Source organism: Capsicum annuum, chromosome 8 (genome assembly GCF_002878395.1).
Source record: "Capsicum annuum cultivar UCD-10X-F1 chromosome 8, UCD10Xv1.1, whole genome shotgun sequence".
In the NCBI taxonomy this organism is placed as follows: domain Eukaryota; kingdom Viridiplantae; phylum Streptophyta; class Magnoliopsida; order Solanales; family Solanaceae; genus Capsicum; species Capsicum annuum.
The window spans coordinates 72,243,911-72,266,390 of record NC_061118.1 but is presented as its reverse complement, the minus strand read 5'-3'; positions in this window follow the sequence as shown (position 1 = coordinate 72,266,390).

Sequence of the window (22,480 nt, the reverse complement as noted above, 5' to 3'; positions counted from 1 at the left end):
TATCTATATATATATATATATATATATATATATATATATATATATATAAAACATTTCAGAATAGTGAACAAGGTTTAGCATGAAAGTAAAATATTAGCCTATATTGTGTAGCTCAAACCGTCATTCATACCCATGGGCTAAATGAGTCTAGCTCCCCCTGCTAGTTGGGTCTATCTCCCTCCCTGTTGGTTGGGTCCTAGTGCATGTTAGCCGCACGAATCAGAGAAATCTGAGGAAGGACCAAAGTCATCAATACTACAACCATTCCAAAATGTATGCATGTATGTAATGTGTGAACTATGAACACGATTATAAAGATCACCCCCACATCGAAAAACGTGATTTTCTGTATCAATTCTTCGAACCTCCACCTTCACAGCTCAGCTACACAACCCCTTTTAAGCCCAATTGAAATAAGTTTCACATAATCTGTCCATTTAATCAAGGAATTATCCATTAAGGCATCAACCACAGGTATCGTCATACCATTACGCTTTCAAGCTTATAATTATGCCATACCAATTTCATCAACTTGGGGGAATGCCACGAACACCTTTGTTCATTAAATCAAGTTTAAAATAAAAAGGATGACCAACAATGCCTTCAAAACTCATTTTATTCGTTTAACCATTACTCTAATGCAATAGTTTAGGGAAATAAGCCAAATCATGTGATTAACCATATTTCAAATCCAATTATGTAATTGTGTTGAGAGAAAATAATTTCCAACCTAAATTTCAAAACTAAAATCATCAATTTGGGGGAATACCTCGACCCCATCCTATTCACATACCCATGCACCCTAACGGGTTTTAAAATACGTAAATAAAATATGACACTTGCATTAAAATCATGGAAAATCAAATCAAGTAACAGTTCTTTCAAAAACCTCAACCCAAATAAAAATTCATATTCAAATCCACATGAGTAACCATTTAAACACATGCTTTAGGTAAAATAAGTTTAATGGGAGAGGTACATGCCTGAAAGTATAACAATTATGGAATAAAATCACCACTTGAAAGCACTAAATGATCAACCCGAGAAATTCTAGCTTGTTCTTGACTTAGGGATTTGAGAGAGTTTAAGAGTGTGTTTGATTATGTTTTGGATGATAATGAGGCCCCAAAAAAGTTTTAAGGTCATGAGTCATAATTAGGAAAATGAAAAAATGACCAAAGTACTCTTAATGAAACACTAAAAATTTGTCGTCCAGTAGTTTCGGATCACTTTACGACTCATAAAGACTGACTACGAGTCGTGTCCTAGACTTAGTCTGAATAGTGTCCTAAGGTATCCCCACAGTTGACCCTAAGAGTCGTACCATACGACTTGTAGTCCCTCACTAAGACTCATAGGGTTCAGTCGTAGTCACAACAGAAACAAGAGACCACTATAATGGTGAGACTACAAGTCTCACATTACAGCTCATAATGTTTCACTATGACTCATATCGTCTTAATCGTACCCAGAATAGAAACGTTGATACCTACATTGGTCACCCTACGATTGGGGCACTACGACTGGTATAGAGTCTTCACGACTCATTAGGTAAGTCGTAGCTTAGATAGTAAGCTTAAATATCGAAATTTGTTACATTTTTACCACAATACGATATAATATTAAATAGTTAAATAATCAACAAAATGGTCTTTTATTGTAAAATGATAGTTTTTTGTTGTAAAATGTCAAGTGGCTTGTTATCAAGATGTCACTTGACTTAATTTTTGACTAACTATACTCCTTTATTATACATAAAACATGAATTAAATAATCAACAAAATCTGAAATAAAATTATTTAATTATATACTAATTTCAATATAAAATAATTGAACAATTATAATAGTATTCTTTCAAAAAAGTCAAACTTAATTATTTTTTATATGTCTTTTGGTTGCCAATCAATTATTCACTCCTTTATAAAACTAGTTGGCTAATGTTAATCCTTAAAAATTCTAAGTTATGTATAGTTCTATTATTTAATTAAAATATTTATTTGTTTGATTGATAAATTCTAAGTTAGACATATATTATTATTTAGATTGACGAAATTTGTATAACAATATTTTAAGTTGTTCAAACTTTTGTGACTTTGATAGTTAATTATATTCTTAAAATAATATAAATTTTTAATTATTGTGATTTATAATTTTTTTCTTCTATTCTACTAATTATAAGTGACATAGTAAAATTATTATAAAAAATACTTATGATTTTTTTTTTAAGTGGTGTCATATAAGACGTCAAGTTAATTTAAAACATCAAAAATTAATTTATCATTTTATGTCTATTTTATCTTTTTTTTTTTATAAAATATTTTATTTTTTTGGGTACTTAAATGACTTATAATAATTAATTATAGGTGATATAGTAAAATCACGGTTGAAGTAGCTGAAACAGTCATGTCATAAATATCTATTTTAATTTTTTTTATTAAATATTATTAATTTCTTAATACGTAAATGACTTATAATAACTAATTAAGGTAATATAGTAAAATTATGGTTGAAGTATCTGAATCAGGCATGTCGACCATGAGCAGCCTGCTTCAACTGTTTATTTTCACTTGTTATTTAGGATAAATAATGTGAAACTTAAAATAGAAATTAATTAGCATTTACACAAAAATAAATATATCATAATTATATTTGCTTAGATATCTTAGACTTCCTATTTAAAATTGTCATCGTAATGTGTGTTATACCCACGCCACAAGTTATGTGAAAGTAAGTAAATGTTAATAGATTTGGAGCAGAATAAGCAACGTAATTTTACCAAAATATGAAATAAGATTATTTTATTATATATTAATCTCAATATGAAATAATTGAATAATTATAGGAGTGTTCATCTAATAGGAGTCAAATTTAATTATTTTTACCATAATTTAAAATAATATTAATTATTTTGACCATAATATGAAATAATATTAAATAATTAATAATCAACAAAATAGTCTTTTGTTGTAAAATGATAGTTTTTTTTATTGTAAAATGTCAAGTGGCTAGTTATCAAGATGACACTTGACTTAATTTTAGACTAACTATTCTCTCCATTATTATAATATAGATATCGAATAATATTAATTCTTTTACCATAAAATGAAATAACATTAAATAATTAAATAATCCATAGAATAGTGTTTTGGTGTAAAATAATAATTTTTTATTATAAAATATCAAGTGACTAGTTATCAAGATGCCACTTGGCTTAGTTTTAGATTAACCATTTCCTTTCCTATAGATATGAAATAATATTATATAATTAAATAATGAATAAATTAGTCTTTTGTTGTAAAATGTTTGGTTTTTGTAGTAAAATGTTAAGTAACTAGTTGTCAAGATGTCACTTGCTTAATTTTATTCTAACTATTCTCCTTTATTATATATATAGATATGAAATAATATTAATTTTTTTACCACAATATAAAATAATATTAAATAATTAAATAATGAACAAAATAGTCTTTTGTCATTAAATGATAACTTTTTGTTGAAAAATGTCAAGTGACTAGTTATCAACATGCCACTGAGCTTAACTTTGGACTAACTACTTTGCTTTATTATATATATAAATATGAGATAATATTAAATAATTAAATAATCAACAAAATAGTCGGTAAGAAAACCTAGTTTGCCGTTAATGTTGATTGTTAATCTCACTGAAATGGCTAATATGATCACTGGTCAGCCAACTTGCCAGTCCTCTCTTGATAATAATAGCGGCAATTACCCTTCATTGCCTACACAACCTATGGTGCCAGAAGATTTGCGAACCCCTTAATCACTTTTGAACTAACCTTCTAAAGCCCAAAAATAATATTAATGTTAGTAATAACTTGAGTCATGAGATAGAACCTATTCCTATTAAGAAGACACAACCTATTCCTATTAAGAAGACATAGTTTATTAATGGAATTCCTAGGGTTAGGTGGACTAAGGAGGAGGTTGATTGGAGGATTGAACTATACAGTCATTGAGAAGTTCTCATATGGATGATCGGACTTGGAGGATTTTAGACTGCAACTCCCTAGGAAGCTCAATGTAAGAGGTGGATGAAACATTGATTTATTGAGAAATCATCACATTTTTATGTGATGTCAAAAATTGTCTATTAAATTAAAGAAAAGAATGAGTAATTATATCAGATGATACCATTAATATATAATGCTAAGTTCAATACTAAGGAGAAAACAACACATGCAATGGCCTGGATCTCTTTCCCTGATCTTAAACCAACACACTTTGTGAAAGAATATCTATTCTTACTAGCTTTTACAGTTGACAAACCTATTCACATAGATATGGCTACTGTGAGCAAGACAAGACCAAGTTGTGCTAGGGTTAAGATGCATATGGATATAATGGATGATCTTCCTAAATATGTAGAGATGGAGATTATGAATTCAATAACAGAGGAAGCAAGAGTGGAGAAGGTGAAAAATCAATATGATTTCTTACTCAAGTATTATACAAGATGTACGCTTCAGGCACATAATGTCCAAGAATGTTGAATTCTCCATTTGGAATTAAACCAAGTGTATAGAGATAGTGACGAGAAAGATAATTATTGACACAGTAATTGTAACACCCCATATTTTTGCCTTTAAAAATTTCTAAATTTTGAGCTCACTGCCCAGGGTACGACTATGGTAATGAGTCATGAAGACTCTATACGAGTCGTATAGTGTCAATAGTAGCCTCTCCAGAGTAGTTGCCAAAGTTTTTATCCTGAGTACGATTAAGACCATGCGAATCATGGTGAGACACTACGATTCGTAGTATGGGAATCGTAGTTTCACCAGTGTAGTGGTCCCTTTTTTTATTATTGACTACGACTAGTACCCTACAAGTCATAAGGTCTGGTCATGAGTCACACCCAATGACTCGTGACCAAACTAGTAAAAGTGCCTTGAGTTACTTTCAAGACCACAAGTCATGGTGATGACTCGTAACGTGTCCTTACGAGACGTAAGGTGACCCATTGTCATAGGCAACAGTTTTCTGCATTTTATTTAAAGGCACTTTGGTCATTTTCCTCTTTTCTCAATTAAAAACCACGACCTCAAAACCCTTTTTGGGACCTCATTATTATCTAAAAACATAATCAAACATATTTCTCTCTTCTCTTAAAATTCTTAAGCAAGAACACCTAGGGTTTTATAAGGATTGGTCATCGAGGGCTCAAGGGGTGATTTTTTCTCCATAACTCTTGATATATCAGACATGTATCTCCCTCCAAAAACTTGTTTTAGTTAAAAACATATCGTTAAATTGTTATTCATATGATTGATTGATGGTTTTGGAAATTGGGTTGAGGGTCCTTCAATGTTACTGATAGAATTGCTTTACCAATGACGTTTTTAAATCATTCATGTTTTAAAACATAATTTTTTAAACTAATTGGGTGCATGGGTATGAGAATCGGAATGGGGGGTCTTGGATTTCCCAAATTGATTAAACTTATAGGGTCATGGATTCCCCTGAATAAATTGATATGGAATTGAAATTGATAATAACCTCAACCTAACCTTATGAAATTGGCTTTGAAATATGAGTATACATATTGTAATCACTTTTGAAACTATCTCACTACATAAAAGGCTAATAGAACATATACGATTTTAAATTGAACCTTGGGAGCCATGGATTCCCCAAAGTTAATAGATATTTAACATTGAACCTCGGGGGTCGTGGATTTTTCCATGTGGATGAATGATTGGAGCTTGTGGGGTCATGGATTCCCCAAGTGATGATAATTGGAATGACATGTTGATAATAGTTTGTAAGCGTAGCTGGTATAATGATACCAATAGGTTATGCCTTAATGGATGATTATTGGTTCAATGAATGAGAATATGTAAATGTTTTAATTAAGATTAAAGGGGGTTGTGTAGCTGAGCTGTGAAAATAGAGGTCCTGAGGGACTGAGACTGGAAACTCACATTTGCTGACGTGAGGGTTGGTCTTGATAACCGTGTTCTTGTGTCATACTATAAATATATGTATCATGGATAGCGTAGGGCTGTAGATTCTCTGGCCTTCTATGATATCTCTAGTTCGTGCGGCTAACACGCACTGGGGCCCATCTAACATGGGGGCTGGACCCATATAGCCTGTGGATTTTTTATGATGGTTTGAGCTACACAGTCCAGGATAATGTTTTAACTCTCATGCTAAGCCTTGTTCTCTATCCCACCATATTGCATATATATACATATATATATATGATTGTGTCCACATGTGTAACACCCTGGATTTTGGTCCTTGGAAAATTCCTTGATTTTGGGCTTACTATCCAACCTACGACTTACCTTATGAGTCATAAGGTCACAATATGGGTTGCAGGACCCCAATCATAGAGTGACCAGTGAGGTTGACCTAGGTGTCTGTCCTGAGTATGACTAGACTCAACTACTCGTATGGACTCTAAACAAGTCATATAGTGCTTCTCGTAGCCAAACGAATGTAGTATCCAAATGTTTTTATCTTGACAACGACCTAGACCCTACGAGTCATAAGGTCCGACTATGAGTCATAGTGTGTGATTCATAGGATCAATAATGAGGGGTCCTTAAGCTATTGTTTAGACTATGAGTCATGGAGGCGACTCGTGGACGGACGTCACGAGTCGTAAGGTGACCCGTGAGAACTAAATGACTTTTTCTGCACTTTTAAGTGGGGGTATTCTTGTTATTTCCCTCTCTCCCCACTAAAGACCCACGACTATAAAAAATGTTTGGACCCTATTCTTAACACTTAACCATCAAATACAGTCTTATAAACACTCTCAAATCCCTAAGTTAAGAACACTAGGGCTTCTCAAGGAATTTGCAATTATAGAATCCAAGGGTTGATTTCTCTCCATAATTCTTGATATCTCAGGAATGTTTCTCTTCCCAAAGTTTATTTTTTTAAAATAATGTATTTACAATTATTATTCATGTGATTAAATTGTGGTTTATGAATGTGGGTTGAGGGTTTTATAGCCTTGAATGAATTGTCTTTCTCATGGTTTCTATGAATGATTCATGGTTTGAATAGATGGTTTTTGACTATTTGGGGTACATGGGTGTGGTTAATTGTAATAGGGGTCATGGATTCCCCAAACTGAAGGTTTTGAATAGTGTAATTGGTATAACCTTAACCCAATCTTATGAAACTTGTTTGAATATGAAGGTATGCACATTGAACTACTTTTGGAACCATTGTATGATATAAAGAGGTTATTGAAACATAATGGTTTTGATTTAATGAACAAAGTGGGACATTCCCCTAAGTTAATGGAATTGTAATGACATGAAATATTACCTTTTAAGTGTAGTTTGTGTAATGATACCAATAGTATATGCCTGATGTGTAACATGGTTCAATGAATGAGAATGTGTGAATGTTTTAATTGGTCTTAAAGGGGGTTGTGTAACTGGGCCGTGAAAGTGGAGGTCCCGAGGGACCACTAATGGAAACTGCGTTTTCCAGTACAGGTGTCGAAATAGCTAATTGTTCGAGTCACCCTTATTAAATGATCGGGTGTTTATGTTACCCTTAATATATGAATGGGATGTTTGAGTTCCCTGTGCATGTATATATTTGATTATTCTCTAGTTCATGCATCTACACACTAGGCCCCGACTAGGGGGTGAGAGCTGCGGACCATATATCCCGTGGGTGCCTTTTTATGATGGTTAATCTACATAGTCCTGGATAATATTTTATAATTCATGATAAACTTTGTTCCCTATCTTAGCATGTTATATATATGTATGGAAATACAATGTGTGCATGTGTAGATTTTATAGTGGTTTTTGACTTGGCATTACTTTATCCCCTTCCCTGAGTTATATGCTGGTGCTCACCCCGCTAATTATCTCCAAATGCTGTATTCCCATGCCATGCAGGAATTGGAGGCACTTCTACTTTTCCTGCACAGTGATAGGATTTTTGGATTGTCAGTAGTCAGCCTTGAAGTGGTGAGCTTTCATTATCCAAAAGGGTTATCATTTTAAAGTCTTGTTTTCTTTATCTCTTAGACTACCTCTATTGGACTCTTTTGGCTATCTTCGGGGCCATTTCTAGACATAGATTGGTTTTTTCTGTTTAGATGCTTTGTGTATTACTGTGGATTGGGATGTTGTTAAGATTCTTTAATTCTTTTCTAAGTTGCCTTTCTTGTTATATGTTCGAAACTCAATTTATATTTTTATATGTTCAAAATTTATTTGCTGCTAGCTATAAATAGGCAAAGGGGGTGGTCTCTGGTCCTCAGCAGACTTGAGATACTCGTCACGACCAGTCCCTGGTTCAAGTCATGACAAACTTGGTATCAGATCCCTAGGTTCATGTTCAATTGGGTATCCACAACGCCGGGTCAAGTAGAGTCTCTTTTATGGGTGTGGAGCGCACCACACTTATAATGGAGAGGCTACGAGTCATTTAGGAATGTTTCCCTTTATTGTGTTCTACTTTTGGGCTGTAGAGTCTAGGATGTTGAAATCTCCTCTAATTCCCATCTGTTCACATTTCAGATCATGCTCCAAGAAGATTTGATGCTCGTGGAAACTTCTCACTCTCACCTAAGGATAATGTGGATGGAACTCATCCTGCTTATGGGGTACATACTCAGTCTAGGGTTCATCGGTTCCCTCTAGTCCACCTTGAACTCCTCAGGGTGATGTCTCAAATGATGAGTTTTGCCAGTCGATCCATTTGCTTACTATGTTGGTGGCCTCCCAGTTGTGCCAGTCTAAGTATGTTGCTACTTCCACTCCTTATTCTAAGGCCACAAGGGTTGGCCAGTTCATGAGGTTGAGTCCTCCGACTTTTACTGGCTTCAACATTAAGAAGGATCCTCAAGGGTTCATAGATGAGATGGAAAAGATCTTCCGAGTGATGCATGCTTCTAACTCTGAGAGTGTGGAGTTGTCATAAACAATACAAGGGCTTGGCCTTGATGGGAATCTTAAGTCCCACGAGGATCGGAGATCATCCTCTACACCTAACCAACCACACACCACACTCCAAGGTTGGATGGATTCCGAACATATAACAAGATAGCGAGTAATAGCCTAAGAATGTTTTTTAAATGCATATCCATAACCAACCACCGACAACCGGCCAAATGACAGACCAATACCGTCTAATAGCCACAGTAGTCAAAATAAAGTCTTCTAAACAGTGATTCAAAAACTGAATATCAATAATATGTCGAGACATGGCCCCGACAATAGGCAAAAATAAGTCTAAGACATAAAGGGAACAAAACATGAAATGTAGATTACTGATGTATGGAAGCTCACCACTTCAATGTTAACTCACGAGCTGACCCCGAATCCTAATTACTGAGAGGAAGAGTAGAAGTATGGCTAATTCTTGCATCGCGTGGGGATACAACATTCAAAGATGGTTAGTAGGGTGAACACTAGCATGTAACTCAGGGATAAAGATAAAATAATGCAGTCAATTCAAACCAAGTCAACCAATGCACAATAACCATATGCATATATATATATATATATATATTATGTCGGGATAGGGAACAAGATTCAACATGCACTTTAAAACCTTAACCTAGATTGTGTATGTAACGCCCCAAAATCTCATTCTGAGACGTCATATGGTGCTTAAGGATACACGTAGACCCAAGCTAACCCTTTGAGCCTGATAATACTTCTAACACTTACTTTAGAATAAATAAACTAAGCAATAATATCATATCATATCAAGTCTGAACTAAAATAACTGAAAAGAACATAATCTGAATATCAAAATACTGAAGAGTCTAACACGCAATTGATAGTCTGACAAGCCTCTACTTGCTAAATAACTAGAGAGTCATTGGGACAGACCCCCAACTGACTCAAACTGAAGATAATACTCTAAACACTACGAAAGAGGAAAAAAAAGCTACAGAACAGGTCCTCAAACCATGAGGACTCACCAAAGATAAGAATATAGACGAGATGCTCAGAGATCACTTTCGTTGCTGAGACTGAGCATCTAAACCTACATTATGAGACAATGTAGTATAGAGACGTATATGTGGATCAGTACTTTGAGGATGTACTGAGTATATGGGGGTGTATGCATTAAGTAAACAATATCGTTAATCTTTACAAAACCATGCATGTAAATATGACTGACTCACATAGCTTGAATAAGTTTGAAATATAGACCTCATAAATCATGAATAATGAACATGTAGCATAAATCTTTTGAGTCATTGCACTTAGTTCTAAAATCTGTATTAGTTCTAAAATCTGTTTTCTCCTCTTATTCTCAATACATGTAAACAAAAGGAATCTTAAAACAATAACTTTCAAACACATACTTTTATCTTAAGGAGAATAAAGAACTTTTTTAAAACTTAAGGACCCAAAGACTTAGGATTATGAAACTTTGGGAGACTGTGGAAACTTGGGAGTTTCTTCTAACCAACATAAACCATATGAGCAATATGGAGTCCAACGTCTTGCTCACGTTGGGGAGAGCTGTTCTATCCTTGCCATCGGAATAGAACCTTAACTTTAGCGATCACTACCTTAACCCACTTGGGGTAAATCAAATACTACGGTGGCTCATAGTTTGGGGCATGAAAAGTTTGAATCAAGCCCAACTCGGTGCTAAATACTACTCCTATACTTGGCTCAGAACTTTTTATGAAAATTCACTTTAAATAATACTAAAATGTGTAATGGAAGCTAATTATGCTTCGCTTTGCGTTAAATCATAGATAAAAGTGGATTCCTATCTTAGATTAGGATCAAAGATCAACCTTCTTTATAATCAAAGTACTTGCTTGTTGAAATCATGCTAATACATTATTTTCAAGAAATATCATAAATCATACTTGGCTTAAAGCATATATACATATTTAAATAATCATCATTTCATAATGAAGCTTAAATCTTGACTTCAACCTTGGGAGCACTCAAAAACATCAATTCGTAGTAGGGATGTGGAATTCATAGCATAATTTCTCAAATTCAAACATACATACGTGAAATAACATGCAATTTCAAGACTTGAACAATTTATAAATTCATAACCTTAAAGTAAAGTAAATTGGGCAAAACCCACTTGCAAAAACATGAAATTCTTTAATAAAAATCAAAACTTTGGGCACAAGAACGGAAAAAGTATTCTTGTTCAAGCCCCACATACCTTAGATTGTGGACTTTGCATTAACTCTTGCTCTTGGGACTCTATCCGTGTCTTTGAACGGATATTCTCGGTGCTCTTGATTTGAGGATTCTAATTCTTGAAGAAAATTTGAAAAGTGATGGTGAATTTTTGAGTTTCTTGGACTTTGGGTTGAAACCCTAGAAAGTGTTCTTGGTGAATTTTAGAGAAGAAGGCTATATTTTGGTATTTGGGGACCTTAATCCCGTGTTATGATTGATACAGGGGGGGGGGGGGGGGGGGAGATTAAATTGCTTCCTTGGATGCAGATTTTAAAAGCTAAAAAACTGGGCATCGACGCGATTAGCGACGTAGCACATCGATGGCATCGACGCGATACCCGACGTGTCACGCCCTAATCGTGCCAAGCCTTAGTACTTTTGACTGCCAGTTCCCGTACAAAATTAGCCAACACGATGGGAGACATGGCGCACGAAGATCGTGTTGGTTCACTATTTTGGGACACTAAACAATGTCTAAACGCAGTTTGAAAAATCCAAAACTTATCCGGAAACACCTATTGACCTCCCTGATCATGAATTAGCTAAAATATCAACTATTAAAGGTCAGGAAGGTTGTTAGTAAAATCCTCAAAGTTTCAAGGTCTAAAAAAAATGACTAAGTCCCAACACTTAGCCAAATTTCTAAGTATGAGACTTCTCTTGACATGCTCTAAAGGCTTAGATGATGAGTAAAATTTGCGGGGTCTTATAATATATCCCCCTTGGAAACATTCGTCCTTGAATGTCACCAGTTAGGCTAAGAATATAAAGAAAGCTGAGGATGCACAGCTGAAATAAATTGCTTAACTGACTCTACATTATTCTAAATTTTTGAGTACTTTATAGAATGCATGGACTTATAAAGAAGGCACTATATAGGTAGATACACATGATTAGACTGCAACAGAATTAAAGAAGAGTAGTACCTTCGTCTGGATCTGAATTTGCAGAGAAGAGATAGGGGTACTTGGCTCACATATTTGCTTCTGCTTCTCAAGTAGTGCCCTCAACTGACTGGTTCCGCCAAAGAACTTTGACCAAGGGAACTTCTTTGTTCCTTAGTCTACGGATCTGATGGTCTAGGATCTCAACTAGAATCTCTTCATTTGAAAGATTATTCTGAACATCTGAGCTTTCTAAAGGAACTACAATAGCGATTTCACCGATACATTTCTTAAGCATAGAGATGTGAAAAATAGGATGAACAACTGACAGTTCTGTGGGAAACTCAATCTCATAGGATACTTTCCCAACACGACTTAGAATTCTATAGGGGCCAACATACCGAGGAATAAGCTTCCCATTCTTGCCAAATCTTTTCACCCCTTTTATGGGTGAAATTTTTAAATACACCAAATCACCTACCTCGAACTCAAGGTCCCTTCTTCTCACGTCTGCATATGATTTTTGACGACTCTGGGTTGTCTTTAACCTTTCTCTAATCAACTTAACCTTCTCCATAGCCTCAAACACTACATCAGGTCCAATCAGAGCAGCCTCACCCACTTCGAACCAACCTATGGGTGATCTACATTTCCTCTCATAAAGATCCTCAAATGGGGACACCTAGATGCTAGAGTGATAACTGTTGTTATACATAAATTCAATCAATGGAAAATGCTCATCCCAACTACCTTTGAAATCAAGAGTACATTCCCTCAACATGTCTTCCAGAGTCTAGATGGTCCTCTCAGCCTGACCATCTGTATACGGATGAAAAGTGAAACTAAGAAGATCCTGGGTACCAAGAACCTTCTAAAAAGCTTTCCAGAACTGAGAAGTAAAATGAGTACCTCTATCTGAGATGATAGACAAGGGAACTCCATGCAACCTGACCAACTCTCAGATATACAACTTAGCATAATTCTCAGTTGTATAAGATGTATGCACTGGCAGGAAATATGCTGACTTAGTCAACCTGTCTACAATAACCCAAATTGAATCATGATAACGACGTAAAAGGGGTAAACCAGTCACAAAATCCATGTTAACCTCTTTCCAATTCCAAGTGGGGATACCAAACTCTTGCATCATACCACCAGGTCTTTGGTGCTCTACCTTAACCTTTTGGCAAATTGTACAACTTGCTACAAACTCAGCTATATCCTTCTTCGTACCACTCCACCAATAAATTTCTCGCAAATCGCAGTACATCTTGGTAGAACTAGGATGAATAGAATACACACACCATGCGCCTCAGCCATAATTCTCTTCCTCAAATCATCAACACAAGGAACACACAATCTATCTTGACATCTCAACACACCATCTCCCCCTTTGGAGAAAACCTCCACCTTTTGGTCCTTAACTGACTCCTTCAGTTTGACCAAACTAGGATCCATGTCTTGATTCAACTTCACTTTTGAAACTAAAGAGGACTCGGAGCTATTCAAAACCCAAACATTCCCCTCAGCGGAATCAAGCAACCTAACACCCTCTAGCCAAACAATGAATTTCATGAGCTAACTCTTTCTTTTCCTTCTCCACATGAGCCACACTGCCCATAGATATCCTACTAAGGGGTCTGCCACTACATTGGCCTTGCCCGAATGATATAACACACTCATATCATAGTCTTTTAGTAGCTCTAACCATCTCCTCTATCTAAGCTTTAACTCTTTTTGTGTAAACACATACTGCAGGTTTTTGTGGTCCATAAACACATCCACATGAACACCATATAGATAGTGTCTCCAAATTTTCAAAGCAAAAGCCACAATAGCTAATTCAAGATCATGGGTTGGATAATTCTTTTTATGCAGCTTCAACTGTCTAGAGGCATAGGCTATAACCTTACCCCTCTGCATCAACACACAACCCAAGCCAACTTTAAAGGCATCATAATACACCACAAAACCATTCGTACCATCAAGCAATATTAACACTGGGGTTGAAGTGAGTCGAGTCTTCAACTCCTGAAAACTCTTCTCGCAGGAATCTGATCAAAGGAACTTAACTTTCTTTTGGGTCAACCGGGTCATAGGAGATGCAATAGATGAGAATTCTTTAACAAGATAGTGGTAATATCTAGCTAGACCCAAGAAACTCCTAATGTCTTACGGAGAGATAGGTCTAGGCCAATTTCTTACAACTTTTGTCTTTTGGGGATTAACTCTAATGCCTTCGGCTGAAATAATATGATCGAGAAAGGCTACTGACATTAGCCAAAACTCACACTTGCTAAATTTGATGGTCTCTAAGAGCTCGCAAGACAATCCTAAGATGATCTGCATGGTTATCTTCACTACAGGAGTATACAATGATATCATCTATGAACACTCTGACGAACATATCAAGATACTTTTTGAACACTCGATTCATGAGTTCCATAAAAGCTATCGGAGCATTGGTTAGCCCGAAAGACATGACTAGAAACTCAAAATGACCAAACGGGTTCTGAAGGCTGTCTTTGGAATATCACACTCCCTCACTTTAAGCTGATGATAGCTAGATCTAAGGTCTATCTTTGAGAAATAACTTGCACCTTGCAATTGATCAAACAGGTCATCAATTCTAGGATGAGGGTACTTATTCTTAACTATGACCTTATTAAGCCGGCAATAGTCAATGCACATACGCAAAGAACCATCTTTCTTTCACACGAATAGGACAGGTGCGGCCCATGGAGAAAATTGGGCCTTATGAAACCTTTATCTAGAAGATCTTTGAGTTGATTTTTCAAATCCTTAAGCTCTGCGGGTGCCATTTAGTACGGAGGGATAGAAATAGGGTGTGTATCAGGAAAAAGGTCAATCCCAAACTCTATCTCTCTATTGGGTGGTACCCATGGGAGATCTTCTGGAAAGACATCAGGAAACTCATTAACTATGTTGACTGACTGAATAGTGGGAGTCTCAGGCTTAGTGTCTTTTACTCAAACTAGATGATAGATGCAACCTTTGGAAATCAACTTTCTGGCTTTAAGATAGGATATGAAGTGACTCTTGGGAGACACAGAATTCCCGGACCACTCAAAGGCTGGCTCATCTGGAAATTAAAACTTAACCACATGGTTATGATAGTCTATAGATTTATAACAAGAATGAAGCCAATCCATACCTAAATAAGATCAAAATCGACCAAATCTAACTCTATCAAATCAATAAATATGACCTTATGAAGAACAGTAATAGGACATTTTTTATAAACTTTCTTAGCAACAACTGACTCACCTACTAGGGTAGAAACCAGGATAGGCTTAGGGATTTTTTTCAGAACTTATCTCAAAATTCACAACATCTGGGAATTATCCTATTCCTGGAAGGATGGAAAAGCATAGAATTGATTCTGGAATTGACCACTAGCAATGCTAGATAAAGCGCCCTGAGGAGGGGCTGGACGGGTTAAAAGAGCTGGCGCACTGGTATCTTGAGTCTGGGGTCGAATATCATGGCTCCCTTGTGTAGCATACAGATTCTAAGTCTATGGCCCAACTTGCCACAATCAAAACGAATCCTCTCATTGGACATGCACTCATCGGGATGGGTCCTACCACACTTAGCAAATGGGGGATAATTAGGCTTGTTACTGACACTGTATTGAGATCTAGACATAGAAGACTTATTCCCCTTCTCCTACCTATTTTTGGGTGTGGGAGCACTGGCTGATGACGGTGCTGGCATAAATGACTAATTTTGGAACTGTGGATGGTTCCCTTCACGGGATCTAGTCTGGCCATACTCAAATTACTTCAATCTAGCCCTCTTATTTCTCCTTACTCTATCTCTCTCTTTTACCTTTTCTACCTCAATTTACTGAGCATGCATCATTAGTCTAGCAAGATCCACGTCCCTGTTGAGCATAAAAGTCTTATATTCTTTCACCACCAATCCAAACACATCGGTCACGAGTACTAGATATGGGGTCAGTTATCATGTCAGGAGCATACTTAGATAGCTGGGTGAACTTGAGGCAATACTCCTTTACTGTCATAGAACCTTGCCTCAGGTTCATAAACTCCTCTACCTTTGCTTTCCTTATCTCAAGTGGGAAGAACTTGTCTAAAAATGCATCCTGAAACACTTGCCTAGTCATAGGAGCTGCATTCTCCCCTCTATTCTTCCTCCACATCACAGCCCAATCATAGGCAACATCTTTCAACCTGTAGGATGCCAATTCTACACTCTCCTCCTTAGACACATGCATAACTTGGCTGATCTTCTTCACCTCATCAAGATACAACTGTGGGTCCTCACCTACCTTTGACCCAAAGAACTCGGGGAGTTTTATTCTCATAAAGTCACGAAGTCTGGCTACGACTGCATCATCACCTTGCTAATGCGGAACAACAACTTGATTGTTGGCTTGTACAGTAGCAGTCATAGCTTGGGCTAACATCTGAAAAGTAGCCTAAAACTCGGCATAAGACATATTCTCGTTCAGGGGATTAACAGGTTGGGGTGGTTGATTGTTGCTCCTATGGGCATTAGCTCTTTGAGGAGGCATTTTCTGTCATAAAAGAGCATGAGTTATTCATAGATAGAGACAATTATAGGCACGATAGATTCTAAAAGAAAAAGATGACTTTTCCTAAAACGTCTCATAGCCTCTTGCTCATTGGTGTGGCCCACCTCATACCGATGATCAAGACTCTACGTAACATGGCTTGTATGACTACCTAGGACTCCTTAAACCTTAGGCTCTGATACCAAGTTTGTAACGCCCCAAAATCTCATCTCGAGATGTCATACGGTGCTTAAGGCTATAAGTAGCCCCAAGCTAACCCTTTGATCCGGATACTACTTATAACACTTACTTTAGAATAAATGAACTGATTAATAATATTTTATCATGTCAAATCTGAACTAAAACAACTGGAAAGAACATCATCTGAATACCAAAATACTGAAGAGTCTAACATGCAACTGATAGTCTGACAAGCCTCTACTTGCTAAATAACTAAAGAGTTATTGGGACAGACCCTCAACTAACTCAAACTGAAGATAATACTCAAAACACAATGAAAGTGAAAAAAAAGCTGCAGAATAGGTCCTCAAACCATAAGGACTCACCAAAGATAAGAATGTAGATGAGATGCTCGGAGATCACTGTCGCTGCTGAGACTGAGCACCTGAACCTACATTATGAGACAATATAGCACGTAGACATATACGTGGATCAGTACTTTGAGGATGTACTGAGTATATAGGGGTGTATGCATTAAATAAAAAATATCGTTAATCTTTACAAAACCATGCATGCAAATATGAATGACTCACATAGCTTGAATAAGTCTGAAATATAGACCTCATAAATCATAAATAATGAACATGTAGTATAAATCTCGTGATTCTTTACACTTAGTTCTAAAATCTATATTCTCCTCTTATTCTCAATAGATGTAAACAAAAGAAATCTTAAAACAATAACTTTCAAACTCATACTTTTATCGTAAAGAGAATAAAGAACTTCTTTTAAAACTTAAGGACTCAATGACTTGGGATTATGGAACTTTGGGAGACTGTGGAAATTTGGGATTTTCTTTTAACTGACATAAGCCATGTGAGCGACATGGAATCGAACGTCTTCCCACGTTGGGGAGAGCTGTTCTATCCTTGCCATCTAAATAGAACTTTAACTTTAGTGATCACTATCTTAACCCTCTTGGGGTAAATCAAATCCTATGGTGGCTCGTAGTTCTGGGGCATGAAACCTTAGAATAAAGCCCAACTCAATGCTAAATACTACTTCCATACTTAGGCTCAGAACTTTTTAGGAAAATCTACTTTAAATAATACTAGAATGTGTAATGGAAGCTAACTATGCTTCACTTTGTTTTATATCATAGATAAAAGTGGATTCCTATCTTAGCTTAGGATCAAAGATCAATCTTCTTTATAATCAAAGTACTTGCTTGTTTAAATCATGCTAATACATTATTTTCAAGAAACATCACAATTCATACTTGAGTTAAAGCATATATACATGCTCAAATAATAATAATTTCATAATGAAGCTTAAATCTTGACTTCAACCTTGGGAACACTCAAAAACATTAATTCATGGTAGGGATGTGCAATTCATAACATAATTTCTCAAATTCAAACATAAATAAGTGAAATAACATGAAATTTCAAGACTTGAACAATTTATAAATTCATAACTTCAAAGTAAAGTAAATTGGACAAAACCCACTTGCAAAAACATGAAATTCTTTAATAAAAATCAAAACGTTGGACACGAGAACGGCAGAAGTGTTCTTGTTCAAGCCCCACATACCTTAGATTATGGACTTTGCATGAACTCTTGCTCTTAGGACTCTATCTGTGTCTTTGAACGGACATTCTTGATTCTCTTGATTTGGGGATTCAAATTCTTGAAGAAAAATTGAATAGTGATGGTAAATTCTTGAGTTTCTTGGACTTTGGGTTGAAACCCTAGAAAGTGTTCTTGGTGAATTTTAGAGAAGAAGGCTATATTTTGGTATTTGGGGACCTTAATCCCGTGTTATAAATGATAAAGGGTGGAAAAAAAAAGACTAAATTGTCCCCTTTGATGCGGATTTTAAAAGTTGAAAAACTGGGCATTGACGCGATTGGCGACGTGGCGCGTTGATGGCATCGACGTGATACCCGATGCGTCTGCCCTAATCGCGCCAAGACTCAGTACTTTTGACTGGCAGTTCCTGCACAAAATTGACCAACGCGATGGGCGACACGGTGCGCCAAGATCACGTTGGTCCACTATTTTGGGACACCAAACGATGTCTAAACACGGTCCAAAAAATCCAAAACTTGTTTGGAAACACCTATTGATCTCCCTGATCATGAATTAGCTAAAGTATCAACTATCAAAGGTCGGGAAGGTCGTTAATAAAATCCTCAAAGTTTCAAGGTCTAAAAAAAATGACTAAGTCCCAACACTTAGCCAAATTTCTAAGTCTGAGACTTCTCTTGACATGCTCTAAAGGCTTAGATGATGAGTAAAATTTGTGGGGTCTTACAGTGTATCTCAACCGTTATATAATTGTGGCCATGGGCTACATGTGCCCTAGATCTTACCCCCTTGTCGGGCCCCAGTGCATGTAGCCACATAAATTAGAGAAAGATCATATATATATATTTGCACGGGGGACTCGAACCCTTCAACCATATACTAATGTTACTTTAGCACCCAATCATGAAATGTAATATGCGAGACTTAAAGCATCCAACTATAATAATAACAATAAGGTGGACTCTAATCACCTGGTCACAAGCAAGGGGACTCAAACCGTCAAGCCATAACGACCCCCCCACCGGCTAGTGCCATTTCTAGTATTGGTCATTTGGACCTCTAATTTAATGACTCAGCTACACGATCCTCTTTTAATGCTCAATTAGAAACATTTATAATACATTTCTATTTTCATTAAATTGATTACACACCAAGACACCCCGTTGGTATCGTCATACCAATCTCACTTATATGTTAATATCATCATGCTATGTCATCTACTCAACTAACTGGAACTCGAACCTATAGGCCAAAAGATATTCACATAATCAATAATTTGGGACTCGAACCCATTTAATCAACCGAACCTACAAGGTTCCAATTACACTATTTATACATGGCCACGAAGGCCTTTAAAGAAAAACATGCATACTTCATTATACTTTTTATGCCAATGCATATTACAAGTGGATAAACCAAACTATGTGACAAAAGCCGTTTTTCATTGACAATTTCACAAAACATGTTGAGGGCATACAATTTCAAAAACCATAATCAAGAAAAATCATCAAATTAGGGTTTAACCATGACCGCTTAGTTTAGTCACAATTCTAGTGCACCCACAAGTTTAAAACCATATTTAAAATATGAATGATCATAATTAAACTATGCGAAAACATTGTTCAACATAAGAATTCAAAACCCACAACCCTTGTTTCAAACCAACATAAACATCTCATGTATAATGCTTTAAAACACATGCTTTTACAAAATTAACAATGAGGAAATAGTCACATGCCTGAAATAGTAAGATGTACAGAGAGAAATCACCCTTGAAAGCTCTAATTGAATAACCTCTTAAAAACCTAAGTATTCTTGACTTTGCGGAATTTGAGTGTGTTAAGAAGTTACTTTGTTTGTTTCTGAGTGATAATGATACCCTAAAGTGGTTGTAAGTCATGGGTTTCAAGTTTGGTAAGAGGGGAAATATCTAGAATTCCCTTAACTTAAAAGCTAAAAATGAGTCATCTTTGACTATGAGTCAACCATCGACTTATAAATACTCTTTACGATTCATCACCACGAGTCGTAACCAAGGCGGTACCACTAAAGCACCCTACACTATTGATCTTATGACTTAGCCACAGGAATCATAATGGGACCCTACGACTCGTAGGGTACAGTCATAGTCAACACAGAACCCAAATTGGGACTTAAACTAGATACCCTACAATTACACCTAATGACTCATAACGTATCCTTAAGGCTCTTAGTGAGCCACTCGTACTCAGAGCATAATCAAGCCACAAATTTACTGATTTGGTTACGGATCATCCTAATGACTCGTCAGCATACCCTACGACTCATAGGGTCCAATCGTAACCAGTGCAGTGAGCTCAGAGCTCAAGGAATTTTCAAGGGCCAAAATTTGGGGTGTTTCAATTCTCCCCTAGTTAGATCATTCATCTTCGAATGATGGGTCAAGGCAATTGCTAGTACGATTGGAATCCATATACCTCCAATCTTACCTTTATAAAAGTTAGAAAACAAAGATGCTAGGGAAATCACTCTTTCCTTTAACAAAGTCAGAAAAAAAAGATGTTAAGAATAACACATACCTTAGGCATGATTATCTGGAGCAGAAAACAAGAATGGATACTTGGACTTCATGTCCTCTTCGCCTTCCCAAGTAGCCTCTTCAACCTTGTGGCTCCTGTAAGAACCTTTACCGAAGCCACGTCCTTCGTCCTTCGCTTACAAACTTGCCGATCCAAAATTTCAATTGGGAATTCCTCATACGATAAAGAATCCAAAATGCCTACCTCCTCTAAAGGAACAACCATCGAAGGATCACCTACGCACTTCTCAACATCAAAACATGAAACAATGGATGAATAGAACTCAAACTAGAGGGAAACTCCAATTCATAAGCAACACTACCAACCCTCTTCAACACTAAGTGCTGGCTGACATACCGGGGAATGAGCTTCCTCTTTTTCCCAAACAGCATTACTCCCTTCATGGGAAACACCTTTAAGAAAACCCAATAGCCAACCTTAAACTCTAATTCCTTATGCCTCATATTTGCATAGGAATTTTGGCATCTTTAGGTAGCTTTAAGTCTATCCCGAATCACCTTTACCTTCTTTATCGCTTGGTGAACCAAATCCAGGTAAAACATCTCAGCCTAACTAACTACAAACTACTCAATAAGAGATCTACACCTCCTACTATACAACGCCTCAAACAGAGCCACCCTAATACTAGAGTGGTAGCTATTATTATGTGCAAACTTTATCATAGGTAAATGATCAACCCAACTTCCACCATAGTCAATCATGCAAACTCGAAGCATAACTTCCAATGTCTGAATAGTCCATTCCGCTTGCCCATTCTACTGTGGATGGAAAACAATACTAAGGCTCACCTTAGTTCCCAAACCTTTTTGAAATAAATGCAAAAAATATGATAAGAACAGATATCACAACCTGATATGATAGAAATAGGGCCACTTCACAATCTCTTGAAGGAATAACTTTGCATAATCTTCTATCGAATAATTAGTCCTCATTGGAAAGAAGTGAGCTGACTTAGTCATCTTATCCATGATATCCCAAATCAAATCAAACTAATTCTGAGACCAAGAAGAGCTATAATGAAATCCATATTAATCATTCCCCATTTCCACATCGATAGTTCAGTGTCCTGGTTCAATCCATTAGGCCTCAAGTACTTAACCTTCACTTATTGACACACATACATTTAGCCATAAAACTAGCCACATCTTGCTTCATATTGTTCCACTAATAAATCTTTTTAAGATTATGATACATCTGCATTAAAATAGGATGAATGTCATAACACGACTCATGAGCCTCAATCAAAATCCTCTTCCTCAACCTATCTACATTGGGAACACGTAATCTAACTTGGTACCTTAAGATACCATCACTAACAATCTCAAAAGCTACAACCCTTTATTGTCCCACATCCCCCTTAATCTTCATTAAGATAGTATCCATTACCTGCTTATCCTTTATTTCAGTAACAAGGGATGACTTTGCCACCTCTTGCACAAATACGTCACCATCCCTAAAGTCCAAGAGACGAACTCCAAGGCTAACCAACCAGTGAATATCTTTTAC